Here is a 23,494-nt window from a genome sequence, read left to right on the forward strand (position 1 = left end):
TTACATTTACTGTTTGCATTTATTATGGGATATTTCTGCAACTTACCATCTGCTCTTTTCTACTTTATGTAATAACATCTTTAAACTACCTTTCTAGTGCCAGTGTGGTCTTTCATATATTAGCTAAGGATGACTTGGAGCCAGACAATCATTGCTGACAAAGGAGTGTGTCTGTACCCAACAGGAGCGGCACCTTCTTAGTGAAACAGCCTCCCCCTCAGGCTAAGAGAGGCCCACAGGACCTGTGGCAGGGAGGCTATAGTTTACCAGCCCACACAGGATACTATCTAGAGTGGGACCCCTTTCCCCTCTACTGCAAAGCTCACCCAGACAAAAAAGTTCGCTTTGCTAAAGTGGGAAGGAAAGGTGAGAAAAGTCCCTTTCTGCCACTCTTGATCTAAGTACCTTACTAATTTTAGAGGGGAAGTTTAAACCCCAAGAGTTTGTCCAAGCCTCTATAGATGGATTGGGAGAGGGATGGTCACCATCTCTTGCCTGTACTCCCCAACCATGGCACATTTATGTCCAAAAGAAGAAAATAACAGCTTTTCCCACAAAGTTCAAATGTCTGTTTCACTTGGTCATCTGTCTGAAATAATAGCAAAGAATCAATTAGACTAAAACTTAACCTAGAAAGAACACCCTTTGTACAAAGGGAAACCATTTTTAAGAGGTTTGTGGGATTGTCGGTCATTCACACTTGAGCATGAATTAATCCAATCCCACTGCTTTCATTTAACACCTAGTTTAGAAGTTGATTAGTGAGGCAATGGTTGTTTTTACTAGAGAAGAGGCCAATAAATAATAAAATAACTGATATTTAGAGGACCTGGATTGGGGGTGGGGTAATGGGGGCAAAGGGTTCATAGAAGGTAGTAATAATAGGAAATAATAGTAACATATGGAAGTATAAAAAGGAGCTGGAAGGGCAAATTCAAATTCATGTATTTCACAACTATGCCTAAAATGTAGGCTTTTTTTTTCCCCCTAAAAGAGGGGACAAATGCTCTTCCAGGACCCAGAAACTGGTAGTTTTGTTTTTGTTTTTGTTTTTGTTTTTTTGAGACAGAGTTTCACTCTTTTGCCCGTGCTAGAATGCAGTGGTGCAATCTCGGTTTACTGCAACCTCAGCCTTCTGGTTTCAAGCGATTCTCCTGCCTCAGCCTCCCAAGTAGCTGGGATTACAGGTGCCTGCCACCAAGTCAGGCTAATTTTTGTATTTTTAGTAGAGACGGGGTTTCACCATGTTAGCCAGGCTGGTCTCAAACTCCTTACCTCGTGATTCGCCCGCCTCGGCCTCCCAAAGTGCTGGGATTACAGGCGTGAGCCACCATGCCCAGCCAACACTACTAGTATTAAAATATTTTTACACTCATGATCTTATGGGCCAGTGTAGGTATCATCAGAAATGTAATTGAGGGCAATGACAACTAAATCACAAACTAGTGTTTTGAAACACACTTTTTATGTGAGAGTGAACTGACATTCGCCTATACTCTACCTTACTAAATCATTAACATCCAGCCTGGTCATGTTCTATATGAATAGCCATTTGTACCCTCTATTCTGTACTAACCGTATACCTTGTTGAACAAGTAGAAATGTCTGACTCAACAATTATTCCCTGTTACCTCCTTTCTGTATCATGGGGGGGGGGTGTCTGTATCTTTTAGTTCCACAGGTTTCACCCCAGACAATCTCAACAGTACACCATTATCCTTTCCAACCTTTGTCTCTTTTCCAATCTACCAATAATTTAGCGTCCTATTAACTTACAGAAAACAATGATATTTCAACACTCACTAATAAAAATACTTAGTACCTCAAATATTATCAATAATTATTTACAAAAAAAGTCCAAAAAAGCCATCACACACGTACAGCCTAAAATCACTTTACTAATGCCCACCAAATATGAAAGAACATTCCAGGATTTGAAAATTTTAGACTCAGAATCAAGTGACAGGTATTGGCACTGCCACCATTCTTGTCAACTACATCACAGACTATGTAAATGATACCCTCGAAGGTTACATTATGGGGCTCTCAGTGTCCCCTCCCCCCCAAAAAAAAATCTTTTAAAATACTTAATGGAATTTCTATCATTTACTAAAAATCTAGATGGGCAGACACCATGAAAGAAATGTACTTTATCAACGTGGCTATTCATAACAAGCAATCTGAAGGACAATCTTCATAAAAAGTAAACTGAGGCCTAGTTAATGACCCTTAGGGTCACATAGCTACTAAACAGAGAGCCGAGGTATGGTGGGGGTTGGGGACTCAGGCATACTACGGAGGTATGAGAGGAAGACAAATAAAATAAAATGGGTAAAAATTCTTATCCCATGAGACTCCGATCAGTAGTTGGTTGGCTGATTGAACAAAATGGTCAACCTAAATATCATAAACACATATACATAATCATTGTATTTTAACCCAAAGCATACAAATATGCATTCATTCACCAATTTTGGGGGCCAAAGTCTTTCCTTTGAGTTTGGATCCCAAATAATAATAATAAATAATAAATAAATAGTTGATTAAAATTAGTACAACTAGCATGAACAGTATTGGGAGCACAAACAAGTAAATGGTTCTTGATAACTTTACAACTCAACTGGTAGACATACCATGAAGTAAGTCTTCAGCACACTATATAGGGAATCAGTGCTTCAAACAGGAATGGGCTGTCAGTTAATCTCATCAAGTCATTTAAGTGGTGGTTCACTGAGAAAGCTACGAAACTACTGGAAAGCAGTTTGAAATGACATGTTTCTGGTCTCTTTTAACCTGTGCTATATTACATTTTTACACCTATATACATAGCTCATCTACTGTTCACTCTAACAATCTGGCATTCTTTAAACCTATTACAAAATCCAATCCCGAATTTCTTGGTTGTAAAAGCTTAAATCTTTGTGTAGCTCTATTAAAGTTTTACCATTTCACTAAACTTATCTGTCTAGCCTATCCTACATGATCCTATCCTACCATACTGTTTCTTTACTTCCATGACTGTATTTCTTTCATTCTAGTTTAAAGTGTTTTGCCAAATCAATGACTGATTTCAATCATTAATAGATTCAACAAGTATTTACTAAGTGTTTTCAGGCACAGGGATAGGAATTGGGAAGACAAGAATGTGTTGGGAACAGGTCCCCAAATCTGGCCATAAACAGGCCCCCAAAATGGCCATAAACAAAATCTCTGCAGCACTGTGACATGCTCTTGATGGCTATGACACCCACGCTGAAGGTTGCTGGTTTACCAGAATGAGGGCAAGGAACACTTGGCCCACCCAGGGCGGAAAACCCCTTAAGGTGTTCCTGAACCAAAAACAATAGTATGAGCGATCTGTGCCTTAAGGACAAGTTCCTGCTGCAGATAACTAGCCAGAGCCTATCCCTTTGTTTCCCATCCCTTTGTTTTAGTTAATCTATAATCTATAGAAACAATGCTTATCACTGGCTTGCTGTCAACAAATACGCGGGTAAAACTCTGTTCGTGGCTCTTAGCTCTGAAGGCTGTCAGCCCCGATTCCCGCTCCACACTCTGTATTTCTGTGTGTGTGTCTTTAATTCCTCTGGTGCTGCTGGCTTAGGGTCTCCACTGGTCTTGGCAAGGACAAGCTTCAGAAAGCTTGTAATTGAATAATAGAAATATTAAGCAATCACCAAAATGTGTAATTATAAACTGTGAACATTCCGGGGAGAAAAAGAATAGGTCACTATGGAGTTTTAACACAGGCCTATATAGTAAGTTGTCTTGACATTGTTGTCTAGTATTAGAGTTCTAGCCAGGCGTGGTGGCTCATGCCTCTAATCCCAGCACTTTGAGAGGCGAAGGCAGGAGGATCACCTGAGGTCAGCAGTTCAAGACCAGCCAGGCCAACATGGTGAAACCCCATCTCTACTAAATACACAAAAATTTAGTCACCTGTGGTGGTATGCACCTATAGTTCCAGCTACTCAGGAGGCTGAGGCACAAGAATTGCTTGAACGCAAGAGGCAGAAGTCGCAGTGAGCCTAGACTGTGACACCGCACTCCAGCCTGGGTGACAGAGTGAGACTTCATCTCAAAAAATAAAAATAATATTAGAGTTCTCCTATTTCAACAAATAAAATGTGACTTCTTCTCTGATTCAATTTCGTAAATCCATGAAAAAATAAGCCTTGTTTTGCTTAAAACCGAGGCAGCTTTGATTATTTCCATCCATTTTTTGAACTGTTCCGTTTCATTTCTGATACTGGTAATTTATGTTTTCTCTCTATCTGTTACACTCAGGCTTCCAGAATCTGTGTTACAACACAAGGGTAACAAATATCCCAGAGTTCTGTATCAGATATAAAATCTAAAGATACACTCAATTAATTAAAGTTTTCTTCAGCCTAATCAGATGTTATTAACATTTCTTAATAATCATATAGTGGTAGTCATTCCATAAACATTTATTAACCTCAATCTGTCCAAAATACCCTTCTTTTCCCTGTATTGTTTCATGAAAAGTCTACCTATCCTATAAAAACTATTCAAAAGCTATGGCCTCAGGTCTTCCCTCATTCTCCTAGTTATTAAGGAACTATTTCTTTCTCTGAAATCCTATAGCAATTATTATATCCCTCTCTTTTGCTTTTAACATTTTATTTTGAAATTATTAGAAATGCAAAGGAATCTTCAAAGATGGATCCCATGTACCATTCATTAATTTCTCCACTGGTTACGTCTTATGTAACTACACTATTATATTAAATCCAAACAACTGATCTTCCTATAAAGTATACTTCTACGTCATTTTAAGGTCACACGTGCAGGTTCCTGTAACTATCATTGCAATCAAGATACAGAACTATTTCATCACACAGAATTCTGTCCTGCTACCCTATGACAGTCACAACAACTCCTATCCCTTGGGCTATTTCTAATCCCTGACAACCACTAATCTGCTATCTACCTTTATAGCTGGTCATTTTGGTAACGCTATACAAGTGGAAACATACGTAACATGACCATTTGAGATTGGCATTTTTTACTCGGCATTATGCATCCTTTGAGATCCAACCAAGCTTTTGTGTGTATCAATAGTTATTCCTTTTTCTTACTGAATATTAAGTATTCCATGGTACAGATGTCCCAAAGTTTGCTTTTTAATTTCAGGGTTTATTTATTTATTTATTTTTAAGAGATGGGGTATCTCTCTGTTGCCCAGACTGGAGTGCTGTGGTGTAATCATAGTTCAATACAGCCTTGAACTCCTGGGCTCAATCGATCATCCCGCCTTAGCCTCCCTAGTAGCTGGGACTACCAGTAGATCACCACACCTGGCTAATTTAAAAAAAAAAAAAAAAAAAAAAAAATTTTTTTTTTTTTTTTTTTTTTGAGACGGAGTCTCGCTGTCACCCAGGCTGGAGTGCAGTGGTCGGATCTCGGCTCACTGCAAGTTCCGCCTCCCGGGTTTACGCCATTCTCCCGCCTCAGCCTCCCAAGTAGCTGGGACTACAGGTGCCCGCCACCACGCCGGGCTAGTTTTTTTTGTATTGTTTAGTAGAGACGGGGTTTCACCGTGTTAGCCAGGATGGTCTCGATCTCCTGACCTTGTGATCCGCCCGTCTCGGCCTCCCAAAGTGCTGGGATTACAGGCTTGAGCCACCACGCCCGGACAAAAATTTTTTTTTTTTAGAGACAAGTTCTCACTATGTTGCTCAGGCTGGTCTTGAACGAGCCATCATCCCACTTCTGTCTCCCAAGTAGCTGGGATTACAGGCATGAGGCACCACACTCAACAATACCCCACTGTTTGCTCGGCATTTACTTATTGAGGGACTTTTTGGCTGTTTCTAAGTTTTAGGCTATTAAAATAAACCTGCTGTAAACATTCGTACACAGGATGTACAGAGGATGACAAGTCCACACTGCGGGAAAATATTTACAAAGCACATTTCTGATACAGGACTTTTATATATAATATGTAAAGCACATCTATATACATATTTTTATGTGAACATAATTTTTTATTTCTCTGCGATAAATGCACAGAAGTGAGACTGCTAGTGCATAGGGTGTATGTATGTATTAGGCCATTCTTGCATTGCTATAAAGAAATGCCTGAGGCTGGGTAATGTATACGAAAAGAGGTTTAACTGGCTCAGGTTCTGCAGGCTGTATAGGAAGCATAGCAGCCTCTGCTTTTGAGGAGACCTCAGGAGGCTTACAATCACAGTAGAAGGTGAAGGCAGGAGCAGGCATGCCATACGGCAAAAGCAGGAGCAAGAGAGACAGAGACTGGGGAGGGGGGTTGCCACACCCTTTAAAATGACTAGATCCCGCGAGAACTCACTATCAAGAAGACTGCACCAAGCTATAAGGGATCCACCCCCATAATCCAAATACTTCCCACCAGGCCCCACCTTCAACACTGGAGATTACAATTTGACACGAGAGCTGGGCGGGGACAAATATTCAAACTCTATGTGTATTAGGTTTAGGGATTTTGTTATTGTTGTTGTTTGGAGACAGGGTCTCACTTTTGTTACCCAGGCTGGACTTCAGTGGTGTAATCACAGCTTACTACAGCCTCAACCTCCCGAGCTCAAGCAATCCTCCCACCTCAGCCTCCCAAGTAGCTGGGATCATAGGTGCACACCACAATGCCTGGCTTTTTTTTATTTTTGTAGAGACAGGGTCTCCCTGTGTTGCCCAGGATGGTCTGGATCTCCTGGGCTCAAGCTATCCTCCCACCTCAGACTTCCTAAGTATTGGGATTACAGGCAGGAACCACCATGCCTGAACTGTTTCATTTTTTAAGAAATTGTCAGATATTTTTCAGAATACCTATACCACTTTACATTACCACAGACAATGTAAGAGAGATCTGCTTCTCCAAATCTACTAGCATTTGGTATTGTCACTATTTTTTATTTTAGCTGTTCTAGTAGGTGTGCAGTGATAGCTTATGGTGATCTTAATTTGCATTTCCCTAGTGGTTAGTAATACTGAACACCCTTTTATGTGTTTATTTGCCATCCATACAGTCTCTTCAGTGACAGTCTATTTCTTTCTTTTGAAGTTTTCTTTTTTTTTTTCCCCCTGAGATGGAGTCTTGCTGTTGCCCAGGCTGGAGTGCAGTGGCACAATCTCGGCTCACTGCAACCTCCGCCTCCAGGGTTCAAGCAATTCTCTGCCTCACCCTCCCAAGTAGCTGGGATTACAGGTGCGTGCCACCATGCTCAGTTAATATTTTGTATTTTTAGTAGAGACGAGGTTTCACCATCTTGGCCAGGCTGGTCTTGAACTCCTGACCTTGTGATCTTCCTGCCTCGGCCTCCCAAAGTGCTGGGATTACAGGAGTTCTAAAAAAATCCAAAAATTTCATTTTCTAATGAATTGTTTCCTTAGGGTTGAATTTTGAAAGTTCTTTATATATTGTAGACAGGAGTCCTTTATCAGATATGTTCTTTGCAAATATTTTCTCCCACTGTGGACCACGTCTCTTCATCCTCTTAACAGAGGTTTGCACATAGCAAAATTATTTTAATTTTGATAAGCCAATTTATCAATTTTTTCATGGACTGTATGTTTGGTGTTATGTTTAAAAACTGTTCACCAAATCCTGCATCCTGAAGATGTTGTGTTTTGTTTTTTTTTTTTAATGTGAGGTTTAGGTTGAGTTCCTGTTTTGTTTTTTTCTTCAGTCATTTGTCAAAAAGACTATTCTTACACCATTGAATTGCTTCTGTACCTTAGTCACAAATAAGTTGGCTATATGTCTCTGGGTCAATTTCTGGGTTAGATATTCCGTTCCGTTGATCTGTGTTAATCCCTCCACCAATACTCTCAGGCTTCATTCTTGTGGCTGTATAATATGTCTTGAATTGGGGTAACTGACTCTTACTCTTCTTCAAAATTTTTTCGGCTATTTCAATTCCTTTGTATTTCCATATTAATTTTAGAATAATCTTGTTCATGTCTAGAAAAAAAGTGTGTGAGAATTTTGACAGAAATTACATTAAACCTGCATATCAATTTGGGGAGAACTGATCTTTCCTATGTTACGCCTTCTAATCCCTGAATATAGTATATCTCTCCTTTACTCTGTATCTTCCTTGATTTCTCTCATCAGTATTTTGTGGTTCTCAGCATATAAATCCTGTATATATTTTGTTGGATTTACAATCAAGTATACAGTCATACTTTGTTTAACAATGGGGCTATGTTCTAAGAAATCCGTCATTTGGTGGTTTCATCATTGTATGAACATACTTACAAAAAACTAGATGGTATAGCCTACTATATGCCCAGGCTATACGGCATAGCCTATAGCTCCTGGGCTACAAATCTATACAGCATGTTAGCGTGAATACTGTAGGTAATTGCAACACAATGGTATTTGTATTTCTAACAAGTATTTCTAAAATGGTATTGGAATATCTGAACATACATAAACATAGAAAAGATACAGTAAAAATACAGTATGAAAGATTAAAAATGGTATACCTATAAAGGGCACTTACCATGAATGAGACTTGGAGGACCAGAAATTGCTGTGGGTGAGCCAGTGAGGGGGTTGTGAGTGAATGTGAATGAAGGCCTAAGACATTACTGTACCCTAGTGTCAACTAGAGAAAGCCTTTACGCTTAGGCTACACTCAATTTATAAAAATAAATTTTTTTCTTGAATAATAAATTAACCTTAGCTCACTGTAACTTATTTACTTTATAAACTTCTCATTAAAAAAAAAAAAAAACCTGACTTTTAGCCAAGTGTGGTGGCTCACACCTGTAATCCCAGCACTTTAGGGAAGCTGAGGCGGGTAGATTACTTGAGGTCAGGAGTTCGAAACCACAGGGCCAACAACAAACTAGGTGAAACCTTGTTTCTACTAAAAATACAAAAATTAGTTGGGCATGGTGGCACACGCTTGAAATTCCACTATTTGGGATGCTGAGGCAGGATAATCACTTAACCCGGGAAGTGGAGGTTGCAGTGAGCTGAGATTGTGCCACTGTACTCCAGCCTGGGCACAGAGCAAGACTCTATCTCCAAAAATAAAAATAAAAAATAAAAAAAAATTGGCCAGGCGCAGTGGCTCACGCCTGTAATCCCAGCACTTTGGGAGGCCAAGGTGGGCAGATCCTGTCAGGACTGACCAAAATGGTGAAACATCTCCCGTAAAAAAACAAAAACAAAAAACAACAATACAAAAATTAGCTGGGCATGGTGGCGCATGCCTGTAATCTCAGTTACTCAGGAGGCTGAGGCAGGAAAATCGCTTGAACCCGGCAGACGGAGGTTGCAGTGAGCCGAGATCTTACCAGCCTGGGCGACAGAGTAAGACTCCGTCTCAAAAAAAAAAAGAAAAACACCACACACAAACAAGAAAAAAATTAGCCAGGCTTGGTGTGCAGGGTAACTGCTTGAACCAAGGAGGTGGAGGTTGCAGTGAGACAAGATTGCGCCACTGCATTCCAGACTAGGCAACAGAGCAAGACTCTGTCTCCATAAATAAATAAATGAATGAATGAATGAATAAATAAATAAATAAATGCTTTTTGTAATAACCCACAGTAGCTTAAAATACAAAGACGTTGTATAGCTGCACAAAAATATTTTCTTTCTTTACATCCTTTCTATGAGTTTTTTCTATTTAAAATATTTTTTTGTTAAAAACTAAGACTCAAAGTAGACTAGGCCTACACAGGGCCAGAATCACCAAGACATCACCAAACGATAGGAACTTTTCAGTTCCATTATAAACTATGGTAGTCATTCTTTTAGGGTAGGTCTGCTGGAGGTAAATTTTCTTTCTTTTCCTTCATCTAACAATGTCTTGATTTCCCCTTCATTCCTGAAGGATATTTTTGCTAGATATAGATTTGGGGGAGTTTGAGCTCTCTCTCTACCTGAAAAATACTATGCCTTGGCCTCCTGGGCTCCATGGTTTCTGCTAAGAAATCCACTATCCCTGGAATTGTTTTTCCCATAGGTAAGATGTCATTTCTCTCTGTTTTCAAGATTTTTTCCTTTGTCTCCAGTTTATGTAAGTTTTATTAAAAATGTGTCTTGGAGATTTTTTTTTTTTTTTTTGGGTGAAAATTTTCTGCTTGAAATTTGCTCAGTTTCTTAAATCCATACGGGTATATGTCTTCTACCAAATTTGGGGAGTTTTCAGTGTTCTGAAAGTACTTTTCAGCCCCACCCTCTTTCTCCTCTTCTCCCAGTACTCAGATGAAAGTTAGAACTTTTGTTGTAGATCTTTTTGCTTTAGTCCTAAAAGTCCCTGAGGGTCCAATGATTATTTGTTCTCTTTTCTCTTTCTTGTTCAGATTGGGTAATTTCTATTGTTCCATCTTCCAGTTCACTCTGTCTCCTCCATTCTGTTGTGAGCCTACACAGTGAGTTTTAATCCAGATATTGCAGCTGTTCAAAAATTTCCATTTAGTTTTTCTTTATATTTTCTATTTACTGAGGCCTATTTCTTTACTCAGACTTCATATTTTTTTCATTTGTTTCAAGTATGTCCATAATTACTCATTGAAGCATTTTTATGACAGCTGCTTTAAAATCCTTGTCAGATAATCCTAACATCTCTGTCATCGTGGTAATTATGTCTATCGATTAGGCATTTTATATTAAACATTTTTATGTACATGGACATTTCTGCTTGGTAAACTATTCCTTTACCACTTCAAAATTATCTTCCTTTATCTACCTCCCTCCCTTTTTTGGCCTCAGAATTTACTGTATAACAGCTTTTTTGTTTTTATACTATTTGACTGGCATAGCTCCATAGATTCATTAATCATCTTTTCTGTGTCATTTGGTTTTAGGTGTGTCACTTATGAAAAGAAATAGACAGGATTTTCATTTCATTTTTTAAAAATCCAATCTGAGTAGAAGTTTGTTTAACCCATTTACTACTTCCTTTGTGATTACTGATATATTTGGCCTTTTCCCATCATGTCATTTTACAGTTTTTATTTACTTTATCTGTTCTTTGTTGTGGATCTCCCTTCCCCTTCTTTCCTGGTTTTGAATATCAAATGTAATTTCTTCATTCCTCTTTCTTCCCCTCTCTAACAGTTTAAAAGTTAAATATTCTTTTTATATTTGCTATTTATATTTTGCTAACAAATTCTAAAGTTAATCAATATCCCTAGACCAGTCTAGTAAGAAAAAATTTGCACATAAATCATCTTCATACATATAGTAACTCCTTGAGGTTTTTGGAATTTATCTTATTTTCTGGCATTACTTGTTCATAAATAATGTTCTATGAAAAGAATTTAGAGCTGAGGCAAATGAGACCAGAATTGACTTAAAAACATTAAAAAGTCCTTATTGTTCTTCATAAATGATGGAATGTTTTCATATAATGAAAGCAATTCATTTTAAACTGATTATATGCTTTGAAATTAAAAATAATCAATGTTCAGAGCATCTCTAGTTAGCCAGCTAATTATCTTTAACACCTTAAATGTAACAGCTCCTAAGAGTAAGATTAAGATAATATAAAATGCCTAATTAAGCTTAATTAAAAAAAATCTCAAAGAATTTCCATCAACATGGAACTAATAGGGTTCCAAATTAAAAATAAATAAGAATAGAGGAAGCAAATTAACCAAAGGTGGTGTAGTAGAAGCGAATTTGTCCAATTTAATATTTGTCATTTAAAAAATGAACTTTTTTTCATAATTCAGTCCAAAAGTCATTAGATGGGGCTGAGCAAGGCAGGCATCCAAGCTTAGGAAAGTGAGCAGGGAGCAGCAACGAGGAGAATGGTTATATGGAGAGAGAAACTGTAGTAAGTATTTTAAGGATAATGTGAGTTAAGTGTACCACTGTTGGGGAAAGGAACTAAAACCGTAAACAGAGAAAAATCTAGAATCAACTCTACAATACCAAATTGGAATTACAGGTTTTGGTATAAAGTCAATGGTTTTCAAAATATACAAATGCAGAAATAAACACAGCTTTAAGTAAAATACACACACATACACATATATTCTATTCTCTAGTTCTGTCCATGGAGTGCCTGGGGACAATAATACCCCTACAGCAATAAGCATACTTGGCACCCACATCTTGATTTCTAAACGCTACTTTCTACCATTAATAAAACAGGGATTCTCAAAACAAAAACAAAAACAAAAAAAAAAACTATTAGTGGAAGTACTTTTAAAAACTATGGGAATATGTGAAAAAGATACAAGACCAGTTTGAAGGGATTCCCATTAGCCAAATTTTAGACAATCTGGACAAGAAAAAAAATGAGTGAATTATAACTATTACTTAAAGGAATTCAGGAGTCCATACAGATATAAATATAGAGAAGAGAAAGCTTTTCCTTATAGTAGAATGCCAAATAATGTAGAACAATATAATTAGGAAATCAATATTTGAAAACCATCACAGTAATTAGTTCAGTTAAAAAAATAACAAAAAGCCAGGTACGATGGTTCATGCCTGTAATCCCAGCACTTTAGGAGGCCTAGGCAGACAGATTACTTGAGTGCAGGAGTTTGAGATCGGCCTGAACAACAGAGTGAGATCCTGTCTCTATAAAAAATTTAAAAGTCAGCCAGGTGCGGTGGCATGCACCTGTAGTCTCAGCTTCTCAAGAAGCTGAGGTGGGAGTATCTCTTAAGCCCAGGAGTTTGAAGCTTCAGTGAGCTATGACTATGCCACTGTACTCCAGCTTGGGTGACAGAGTGAGATCTGGGAGGAAGGAAGGGATGGAGAGAGGGAGGGAGCGAGGGAGAACCACTATTAAATCTAGTAAATGAAAACTTGGTGATGAAAATTTACAGTTTCCCCATAAAATAATTATTAATTACAAAGAGAAGCACAACTTTACAGAAGAGAAGACTGACAAACATCACCTTAAGTGATCAAAGGTAACGCAATCAGTCAAAAAACAGGACAGGTGCGGTGGCTCAGGCCAGTAATCCCAGCACTTTGGGAGGTCGAGACAGGCGGATCACCTGAGGTTGGGAGTTCGAGACCAGCATCACCAATATAGTGAAACCCCATCTCTATTAAAAATAGAAAAATTAGCCGGGCATGGTGGTGTGCACCTGTAGTTCCAGCTACTCGGAAGGTTGAGACAGGAGAATTGCTTGAACCTGGGTGGCAGAGGCTGCAGTGAGCCAAGATCACATCACTGCACTCCAGCCTGGATGACAGAGAAAGACTCTGTCAAAAAAAAAAAAAAAAGAAAGAAACAAATAAAAATTTTGCACCACCTGAAAGGATGCAATAAGAATACGGCATCACTCTGTGACCCTCCTGCCAAACATGCATGGCATGACTTGAATCTAATCATGCAGAACCATCAGGTAAACCTAAATTCAAAAACACTCCACAAAATGTATTCTTCTAAAGTGCCATGACCCTAGAAATCAAAAAGACTTACGGAACCATTCCAGATTGAACAACAGTAAAGAGATATGACAACTAAATCCAATGCACAGTCTTGGATTGGATTATTTTGGTGTAAGGGACATTTTGGGAACAAGTGGCAAAATGTGAACAGGGTCTACAGATTAGTCAATAGTAATCTGTCAGTGTTAATTTCCTGAGTTTTATGTTTGTATTGTTGCTATGAAGAAGAATGTCCTTATTTGTAGAACACTAAAGTATTTGGGGGTGACAGAGCATCAAGTCAGTAACTTACTCTCAAAAGGTTCCAGGGATGAGTTATTTGCACTGTTCTTTCATTTTTTCTGTACTTCTGAAATTATTTTGAAATTTAAAAAAACAGCAAAGAAAGAAAAAGGTAGCAGATGAACAAATCACCATACAGTTTTTTTTTTTTTTGGTTATCCTAGTGTAGCTTTGACCTCTCCAACACTCAGAAATCCCTAATCACAAGATGTGTATTAACACTGGTAAAACCACAATTTTTACATAAATATGAAATGTACAGATATTCCACTGTCAGATCGCTCTTGCATCAATTTAAACAGTATTCTGATGGACATTTCAAGATATTGTGGAGGAGTCCACATTTTAAAGATCTAATTTTATTAATGGAAGTTCAGACTTAAAGCCAGATTTAAGCACTGGGTTTTGAATAACTTTACATAGTTGGTGTCATCACTTATTATTTGAAGAAAAGGTTTGAAAACCATTACAACCCAAAATTCTATTAATATTTTAGAAACTTGGTTAATTTAAAATAAAATCTCCCCAGACATAATATTAGAAAATGAAATTTAAATGTGGTATTATAAATATATTGTCATGTTCTTTTAAAACTATCATTTTAGTGTCACTACAACGTGCTATGTCGAACTTTCCTACTTACGAGACACTATTTAAGAGAGGAAAGGACTTATATTGTTATGGATTGAACTGTGTCTTCCCCCAAAAGACGTTAAAGTCTACTACACCCTTTGTACCTGTAAATACAACTTTAGTGAGAAATAGGCCTTTGCAAATATTAAGATCTGGTCAGTAGGATTGGCCCTAATCCAGTATGACTACTGTCCTTATATAAAGGGGAAATTTGAACAGAGACAGACATAGAACAAATGAAGACAAGATAGGGATGGAACAGATTCTGCTTCACAACCCTCAGAAAGAACCAAACCTACTAATACCTTATTCTAGACTTCTAGCCTCCAGAACTGAGAGACAATAAATTTCTGTTGTTTGTAGTACCCTGTTATGGCATTACTAAAAGCCTAATCTAACATCTGAACCTTAATTTTCTCATTTGAAAAATGAGAATAATTATGCTGTCTCCCAAGGTTATCCTTAAAATTAAGATAATATGTTTTGAAACTAATCAGGAATTAGAAAAATAACGGTATTATATCTTGATAAATATTTAATAAATACAACTGTCAAACATTTTCTCCTAGTACAAGAAAAAAATTTAAGTGATGCTTTTGAGTATTTCCATGCTTTTTAACTGACTTTCAATCCACAGGCCAGAAAATCATCTTTACTGTACACAGTTAAGAACAGTCTTAATAGTGTTAGGACTATCTCAACACGTCTGAAGTACTAGAGGTTTTCTTTTTCTTCTTTTTGTCCTCATGTTTTAACCCTCAAATAACATTTTTTAAGAAGTATAAATGTTGTCTTCTGAAAACTTAAGAGAGAAGCACCTCTGGCCAGGTGAACACTATACAGCAATCCCAGGCAGTTATGATTCAGAGACTGGAAACAATCAACTGTATCGGGTGCTGCCAAAAGCAGATGAAGAAAGAATGTGGAGGGTTAACAAGTTGACTGTTCAAACAAAAAAGGAGGGAATAATTCCATGCATAACGCTTTTCTTCTTTTTGCCCTACTTCCTATACTTCTACACTTCTATGTATACTAAAAATAAAAGAATACATGTGAGCATGTCTAGCATATGTCCAACAGTAGTAGGAATTCCAGGAACTGTTAGTTGCTCCAGCCCTGCCCCACCCTTCTGCCCTTCTACTCATAGGATGAGTGGTAGAAGTGTTCTTAGGGTAATCAATTTCATAATCTTTCCATAATGACAGATAATCTCAATAAATTTCACATCATCTTTACAAGCTTTAGGTGAAAGAGTTTTACTAAAAAGTAATATCAAAGTATCTATCAATGCTTCTCACCTTGTATAAAGCCCTAAATATGACTGCCCAAAACAGAAAGGCACTAGGCAATCAAATGCACCTTATTTCTCATTTTGAATAGCATAGATTAAAATGCATGTAAGTAAAAATTATTTGCTATAAGATCTCCACACCTTACCAGGAATAAACTGTTACATGATATAAGCTATTAAAAGAGATATTTTAAATATCACATTCAGCTGGGTGCAGTGGCGCATGCCTGTAATCCCTGCACTTTGAGAGGCCGAGGCAGACAGACTGCCTGAGCTCAGGAGTTTGAGACCAGCCTGGGCAACATGGCACAAACCTGTCTCTATAAAACAAACAAACAAACAAATTAGCTAGGCGTGGTGGTGTATGCCTGTAATACCAGCTACTCAGGAGGCTGAGGCGGGAGGATCACGTGAGCCTGGGAGGCGGAGGCTGCAGTGAGTGGAGATCTCACCACTGCACTCCAGCCTGGGCAACAGAGAGAGATCCCGTTTAAAAAAAAAAAAAATATATATATATATATAGCCTACATTCTCTGTGTCCCCACCCTCTTTGGGCCAGCCAGGTAGCGGTAGTAACTTAATGAAAGATTCCTGAGGAAAGGTGAACTTCAGGGAATGAGGACAGGTTTTAAAGCAAAGATTCTCCTGGTTTTGGCAAACTCAGACATTCTGGCTATTTTACTAAGAAGAAATTTTTCTCTATACTTTTCATCACTACAATTTCATTCATGATAATAAGCCTTTATTTACCCCCAGGCCAGTCAGATGTGAAATGCTATATTAATTTCTGAATAATACTCTTCTATAACATCGATTTTTTTTTCATTAAAGGTGTCAGCTAATTTTGAAAAGTGTTTTTAAAATGTCTTGCAAAAATAAATTGCTTATCAACCACAAAAAGTGAAAACATGAGATAAATGTTCAGTCACACAAAATATCCCTTTGGACTTGTCCAAATTCATTTACTTGAACTTCAACATAGTTTATGATATACAAATATTTCATAACATTTTTAAAGTGGGATAAGATTCATATCTTTGAATTACATTATAAAAATTGTATGATTCCCTTTGTTAAAATCATTACAGAGGAATATAGGGTTTCTCAACACTACCTCATCTCTCTCTAAAATGTTGAGATTTTTGTATAGGTCAATTAAGAGAGGAAATGACTCCATAATCAGTGTTAGTTAACATGAGATGGGTTGAATTTGTGATCACACAAATTTTAATTTAAAAAATAAGCAGGCTAAACAGTTTAGTAACATGCTTTGAAATAACACAGAACTAGGTTTAAACTCCAGTTCTAGCATATTGAGCTATATGACTGCCCTTCTGAGCCTCAGTTTTTTCATCTGTAAAACGGACAATACTCTTAAGAGTTCTTCGTAGGCTTAAATAAAATAATACATATGAAAGTTTCAAAGGCATATACCAGTTAATTAATGGCTGTTAATATTGTTAATAGTAACACTGTAAGCTATACCAAAAGAAAAATCCATGTAAAACATCAGTATGGTTTGTTTATTCTCTTAGGCATGTACATTTATACTTAAAGTACTTAAAAACAAAAATATGAAAAAGGCACTAGACTAGGAGTCAGATGTAGATTCTGAACTGGAGTCTATCTCAGTTCTACACTAGCAAGCGGAACTTCTTTCGCAAGTTACTTCTTTAATCTTCACGTAGGTAATTTGTAAAATAGTAAAATGTAGATTATACATTCTCATTACTACATTAATTTTATAAAACTATTATTTACAAAGTGCTTCTATTCCACTACCATACAGGGATTAATGCTAATGATATACTGTCACAGAATAAAGATGATATGAAAAATTTATTTATATACCCTATTTCCACTGATTTCACAACTTTTTCAAAAGAGACCAGTGTCTAAGAACTAGCGCCAATCCTAAACTATTTTCCATTGCTGGCTGGGTCACAGGCATCCCAAGCATCACTCCTTCATATCAATAAATATCAAACAAATTTCAGAGTGAAAAATAAAAATATATATATATTTGACAAGTCTAATAATCATTCCACAAAATTAAAGGCAATCATCATAACACCTGGATTTATCAGATGCTACTAAATTAATAGCTTTATTTAGCAGAAAATATTTACCAGGTATAGAAAGACTGCATTCTTTCTTTGAACTGATTCACTGAAAACTGAGAGTAGTTTGGTAATTAAAAAGGCAGGAAAGCTCTTCTTACTTTTCCAGTCTATGAACACAAAAAGAGAAAAAGGCAAAACTGAGTAAGCTGTATAAAATAACCTAACACTTACTTAAAGAGAGAACAATTACACACAGTGGGGGACACTGGACTATCCATCGGGGCACATTTAGATTAGCTGCCTTAGGCAGGCACCTTTAGTGCCTATTTCCTCACCTGCAAAACAGAAATAACTAGTACCTGCCCTTACTAAAGGAACATGGAGATAAATCAGAAAGTTCTTTGAACATATGTCGTATGGTGCTATTCTTTCATGAAGCTGGATAAAACAGTCTACTCAGTTTTTTTTTAAGGGTGCATTTCACTAACACACACACAAAAAAACCTGATCTCCAAATTTGACATTAACCTCCCCTTAATATACAATACAAGTATCTATTGGCTTTATATATATACATAGATGATATAGATAGCAATAGATCCATACAGGTTGCTATGGATGTAAAGTATTCTGAAAAAAGATATAAGATTATATTTTGTATTTAGAAAATGAGAAAGACCAATACTTGGTGTACACAGGTGTGAAAATTCACTATCACTCATTGACCATCTCCCTCTTTGTCATGAGGCCTCAGAATCCTGATCGACAGAATTCAAACAAACTAAATCAATAAAGAAGAAATGGTACACACTATGACTCTTATTTACCATATACTTGTACTATCATGGCTATTTTTGATTTAACATAATTACTATAACTGGTATAAGTCAGTGTAACTGATTGAGTAGTATAACTAATTAATGAAAACTATGTAAATTGTGTATATCCGTATTCAGTGCTCATATAACTGGCCCACATAACTTTTTTCTATACATTCAGTGATGTTCCTATTTCATGAATCTGAACTAACAGCTGAGATGCAATGGTACAAACAAAATCAAATGCAGTTCAAAGTGTCTTCTTAAAAAGGAGTTGTTGGCTAGGCATGGTGGCTCACGCCTGTAATCCCAGCACTTTGGGAGGCCAAGGCGGGCGGATCACATGGTCAGGAGATCGAGACCATCCTAGCCAACGTGGTGAAACCCCGTCTCTACTAAAGACACAAAAATTGGCCAGGCGTGGTGGTGAGTGCCTGTAATCCCAGCTACTCAGGAGGCTAAGGCAGAAGAATCGCTTGAAGCAGGGTGTCAGAGCAGAGACTGCACAGTGGGCAGAGATCCCGCCACTGCACTCCAATCTGGTGACAGAGTGAGACTCTGTCTCAAACAAAAAGAAAAAAAATTAGCTAGGTGTGGTGGCATGTGCCTGTAATCCCAGCTACTCAGGAGGCTGAGGCAGGAGAATCGCTTGAACCCAGGAGGCGGAGTTTGCAGAGAGCTGAGATCATGCCACTGCCCTTCAGTCTGCCTGGGTGACAGAGCAAGACTCAGTCCCGGGGCGGGCGGGGGGGGGGGGGGGTTGGGGTAGGGGGTGGGGGTGGGGGGAAGGAGTTGTTTTTGTGAGTGAAGGGGAGCATAGTGGCTCATACTACTTAAAATCAGAGATCAACATAAAATTCTACCATAGCTAACAGTGGTCAAATCCTTTATTAAGACATTTTATTACATAATACAAATGAAATTAAATTCTTTCCTCTTAAAAATTTTTGATCTGTCCATACTTTAAGTTCTTTAAGAGAATGAAAAAAAAACATTTAAATTACAAGAAGAAATACCTAAAACAAAAAGCACACAAAACCAAAAAATACCGTAAGGAATAGCAAAAAATTGAGAGAAATGAATACACAGAACAAATTTTTAACAAGTCCACCAAACCCTCCCAACCAGGAACTGTAAGGAATAAGAAAAACCTACCCACCCTTCCAATATGATGGTTACAAACTAACAAGCTCTTCCTTGCTGTCCACTGGCACATCTTGAGACCTTTTATTCTTTTGAAATGTTCCCTAACTTAAACTGGATGCAAATAAACCAGGTGTGGTCCTCACAACAGTAATCCTGCTAGTCCCTACTGAGTTTCCATAGCAACAAGCACAGCTGGCAATAGCAAAGAGGTTGTACTGGCTTCAGATTGGTTTTAGAAGTTTCAATACTCATTTGGTGAAATAATAATTGTTATCTCAGTTAAGAACAATTTTTTTAAAACTCTATCTTTGCTTGAAATGTTAAAATAAAGCAAGGTATTTTCTGCTAGTACAAAAGTGGCTTTCAGCCCAACAGCAATAACTAATGTGTCTGTGAAAAGTTACAAAATGCCAATCACCAAGTGATAACCATTCTTTGACTAAAGAAATACAAAATTTTAAGTCAATATTCCCTGTGGGTCACCTAATGTAATAAGTAACATCCAGAGAGACAGAGAACCAATATGAAGTTTAATCTAAACAGTAGTAAATACTATGCATCTTTTCCTTAAATAAATTTAATATTACAGTTCCTTGGTTTCATTAAAATTAAGAGATTTTATGGCCGGGCATGGTAGGTCACACCTGTAATCTCAGCACTTTGGGAGGCCAAGGCAGGCGGACCACCTGAGGTCAGGAGTTCGAGACCAGCCTGGCCAACATGGTGACCCCCCCCTGCCTCTACTAAAATACAATAATTAGCCGGGCGTGGTGGCATGCACCTGTAATCCCAGCTACTCAGGAGGCTGAGGTAGGAGAACTGCCTGAACCAGGGAGTTGGAGGTTGCAGTGAGCCGAGATCATGCCACTGCACTCCAGCCTGGGCAACAGAGCTAGACTCCACCTCCAAAAAAATAAAAAATAAAAATAAGGGGCTGGGCGGGGTGGCTCATGCCTGTAATCCCAGCACTTTGGGAGGCCGAGGTGGACGGATCACGAGGTCGAGACCATCCTGGCCAACATGATGAAACCTTGTCTCCACTAAAAATACAAAAATTAGGTGGGCATGGTGGCGTGCACCTGTAGTCCCTGCTACTTGGGAGGCCGAGGCAGGAGAGTAGCTTGAACTCGGGAGGTGGAGGTTGCAGTGAGCTGAGATCACACCACTGCACTTTGGCCTGGCGACAGAGCAAGATTCCATCTCAAAAAAATAAAAATAAATAAAAAATAAGAGTTTTCACAATGGCAATTCTTTTTGTAAATTTTTATTTATTTTAGATTCAGAGGGTACATGTGCAGGTTTGCTACCTTGATATATTGCGTGATCCTGAGGTTTTGGCTTCTATTGAACTGATAACCCAAACAGTGAATACAGTACCTCATCTGTAATTTTTTAACCCTTGCTCCCCTTCCTCCTGACCCTTTTGGAGTCCCCAGTGTCTGTTGTTCCCATCTTTATATCCATGTGGTACCTACCCCATGTTTAGCTCCCACTTACAAGTGAGAAAATGTGGTATTTTGGTTTCTGTTTCTGCAATAACTCACTTAGGGTAATAGCCGCCAGCTGTATCCATGTTGCTGCAAAGGACATGGTTTTGTTCTTTTTTATGGTTGTGTAGTATTCCATAGTATCTGTGTACCACACTTTCTTTATTCATCATTAATGGGCACCTTGGTTGATACCATGGCTTTGCTATTGTGAACAGTGCACAGTAGCTATTCTTAAAGGGCAGTACCCAGAAAAGTATCATCAGCATCACCTGGAAACTGATTAGAAATGCACTTTTTTGGCCCCTACCCCACATCTACTAAATCAGTACCTCTGGAGGTAGGGGGGCCCAATAATCCGGGTTTTAACAAAACCCTTAGGGAGACTCTGAACCACTGACTTACAGTGTCAAACTTCAGAGGAGACAAATATGAAATAGAAAATGCAATGCTTTATCCCACTCTTTGGAACTAGGTGAGGAACTAGGTGAGGAACAGTAGCAAAATAAAATGCAAAAAAAACCTCTGGTCTCCTGAATTGAGTCTGTTGGCTAATATCTCACTGTCTAAAAGATATGCAAAGATAAACAGTAGGTCAGTGTGTCTATCATTCCTACACATGTAAAGCACCAAGGGAAAATCAACTGTTTGTTTACAATCACTCAAGGGTCCGTGCACATAGAACATTCAATCCACTACCATTCATAATGTATTACTAATCACAGTCAATCTCCAATCACTGATGTCTTCTCACACAGGGCAGCAAACCTAATCATTTATTCCTTTTAAGAGAATATTTTTTTTCAACATATTAAATACGTAAAGACGAGTATGAAGGTTGAGTCATAAATCTTAACAACACTTACTACTTGTAAGTTTTTTTAAAAAAAATACAAGGATGCAGTTCTTCCTTAGTATCTAACCATACTGCCTTCATATACTACAAGATACACCTTTCATTTTATCCTTTAACCTCAGTATATCCAATCACAACTCCTTCCATATTTCTTGTCTTTCCATAATTTTTTTTTTTTTTTTTGAGATGGCGTTTTGCTCTTGTTGCCCAGGCTGGAGTGCAATGGCAGGATCTTGGCTCACCGCAACCTCCGCCTCCCGGGTTCAAGTGATTCTCCTGCCTCAGCCTCCCGAGAAGCTGGGATTACAAGCACCCGCCACCACACCTGGCTAATTTTGTTTTTTTAGTAGAGACAGGGTTTCTCCATGTAGGTCAGGCCAGTCTCAAACTCCCGACCTCAGGTGATCTGCCCACCTCAGCTTCCCAAAGTGCTGGGATTACAGGCATGAGCCACCGCATCCGGCCTTCTTTCCATAATTCTAATGGGCAGCACTTCAAAGAAACTGCTAAGCTAGTGACATTAAAGTGACTACAGACACACAGATTTAATGAAGAAAAGCCACTGGGTAAATCGAATATGCCATATGCTATTAAAATTGATGAATTCAAGCAAATTTGGTAGTTTTTTGATGCTGATAATTAAAAATAAATTACTAAATGCCATCAGTATTACGCCCCCAAAACATGGACTTTTAAAGTTATATTTTGAATGAATCTCAAGACCAGCCACAATTTAAAAAAACAAAATACAAACCACCCCAGGAAATTCAAAGGGAAGTGTTTGTTTACTTATTCCCAGGATTTATTTTGTAATCTATTTTACGATAAGAAATATGATGAAATTTACTCAAAGGTCAGATTCTTGACTTTACATACAGGGCAGGAAACAGAAAAAAATTTACATTTAACTTGTTTTCTTCTGCTTGCTATTATTTTAAATTAGAAAATGCTTGTATCATAGATACATTTTTACTTAAATGTTCAAGGAACATTTCTGGTTAAAGAATAAATTCAAGTCTCTATTTCTAACTTTAATGTGTTTCCAGCATTTACACTAGTCTTTTGGAAAAAGAAGTGCAAAAGAAAAAAAATCCTGGATTCATCATTATTGTCTTATTCCATATCAAAGGAGCAATATGGAATAAAACAGGAAATTGATTCACAGGTTCCTCGTTCTTGCTCTATTTGTGTTTTTGTTGTTGTTGGTTTTTTTTTGAGATGGAGTTTCGTTCTTGTTGCCCAGGCTGGAGTGCAATGGTGCAATCTCAGCTCATTGCAACCTCCGCCTCCCAGGTTCAAGCAATTCTCCTGCCTCAGCCTCCTAAGTAGTTGGGATTCCAGGCTTGTGCCACCACGCCCAGATAATTTGGTATTTTTTTTAGTAGAGACGGGGTTTCACCACATTGGTCAGGCTGGTCTCGAACTCCTGACCTCAAGTGATCCACCCACCTCGGCCTCCCAAAGTGTTGGGATTACAGGCGTGAGCCACCATGTCTGGCCTCTTGCTCTACTGGTTAAACATTAGTGTTCCTTAGGA

General features: G+C 38.0%; 1 protein-coding gene across 3 annotated transcripts in view; it reads right to left on the reverse strand.

Moving 5' to 3' along the window:
- The window catches only part of POU2F1 (POU class 2 homeobox 1), a 201,115-nt gene that overhangs the window by 99,366 nt on the left and 78,255 nt on the right, over positions 1–23,494 (reverse strand). The window contains exon 1 of one of the 3 annotated variants that reach the window (XM_073011818.1): positions 17,717–19,120. The exons of the other annotated variants lie outside the window; for them this stretch is intronic. The gene's annotated coding sequence lies outside the window, so the exon portion shown is untranslated. Of the gene's footprint in view, positions 1–17,716; positions 19,121–23,494 lie in introns of those variants that run through there. 3 annotated transcript variants of the gene reach the window in all.

Source organism: Chlorocebus sabaeus, chromosome 25, assembly GCF_047675955.1.
Source record: "Chlorocebus sabaeus isolate Y175 chromosome 25, mChlSab1.0.hap1, whole genome shotgun sequence".
Classification (NCBI taxonomy): Eukaryota; Metazoa; Chordata; class Mammalia; order Primates; family Cercopithecidae; genus Chlorocebus; species Chlorocebus sabaeus.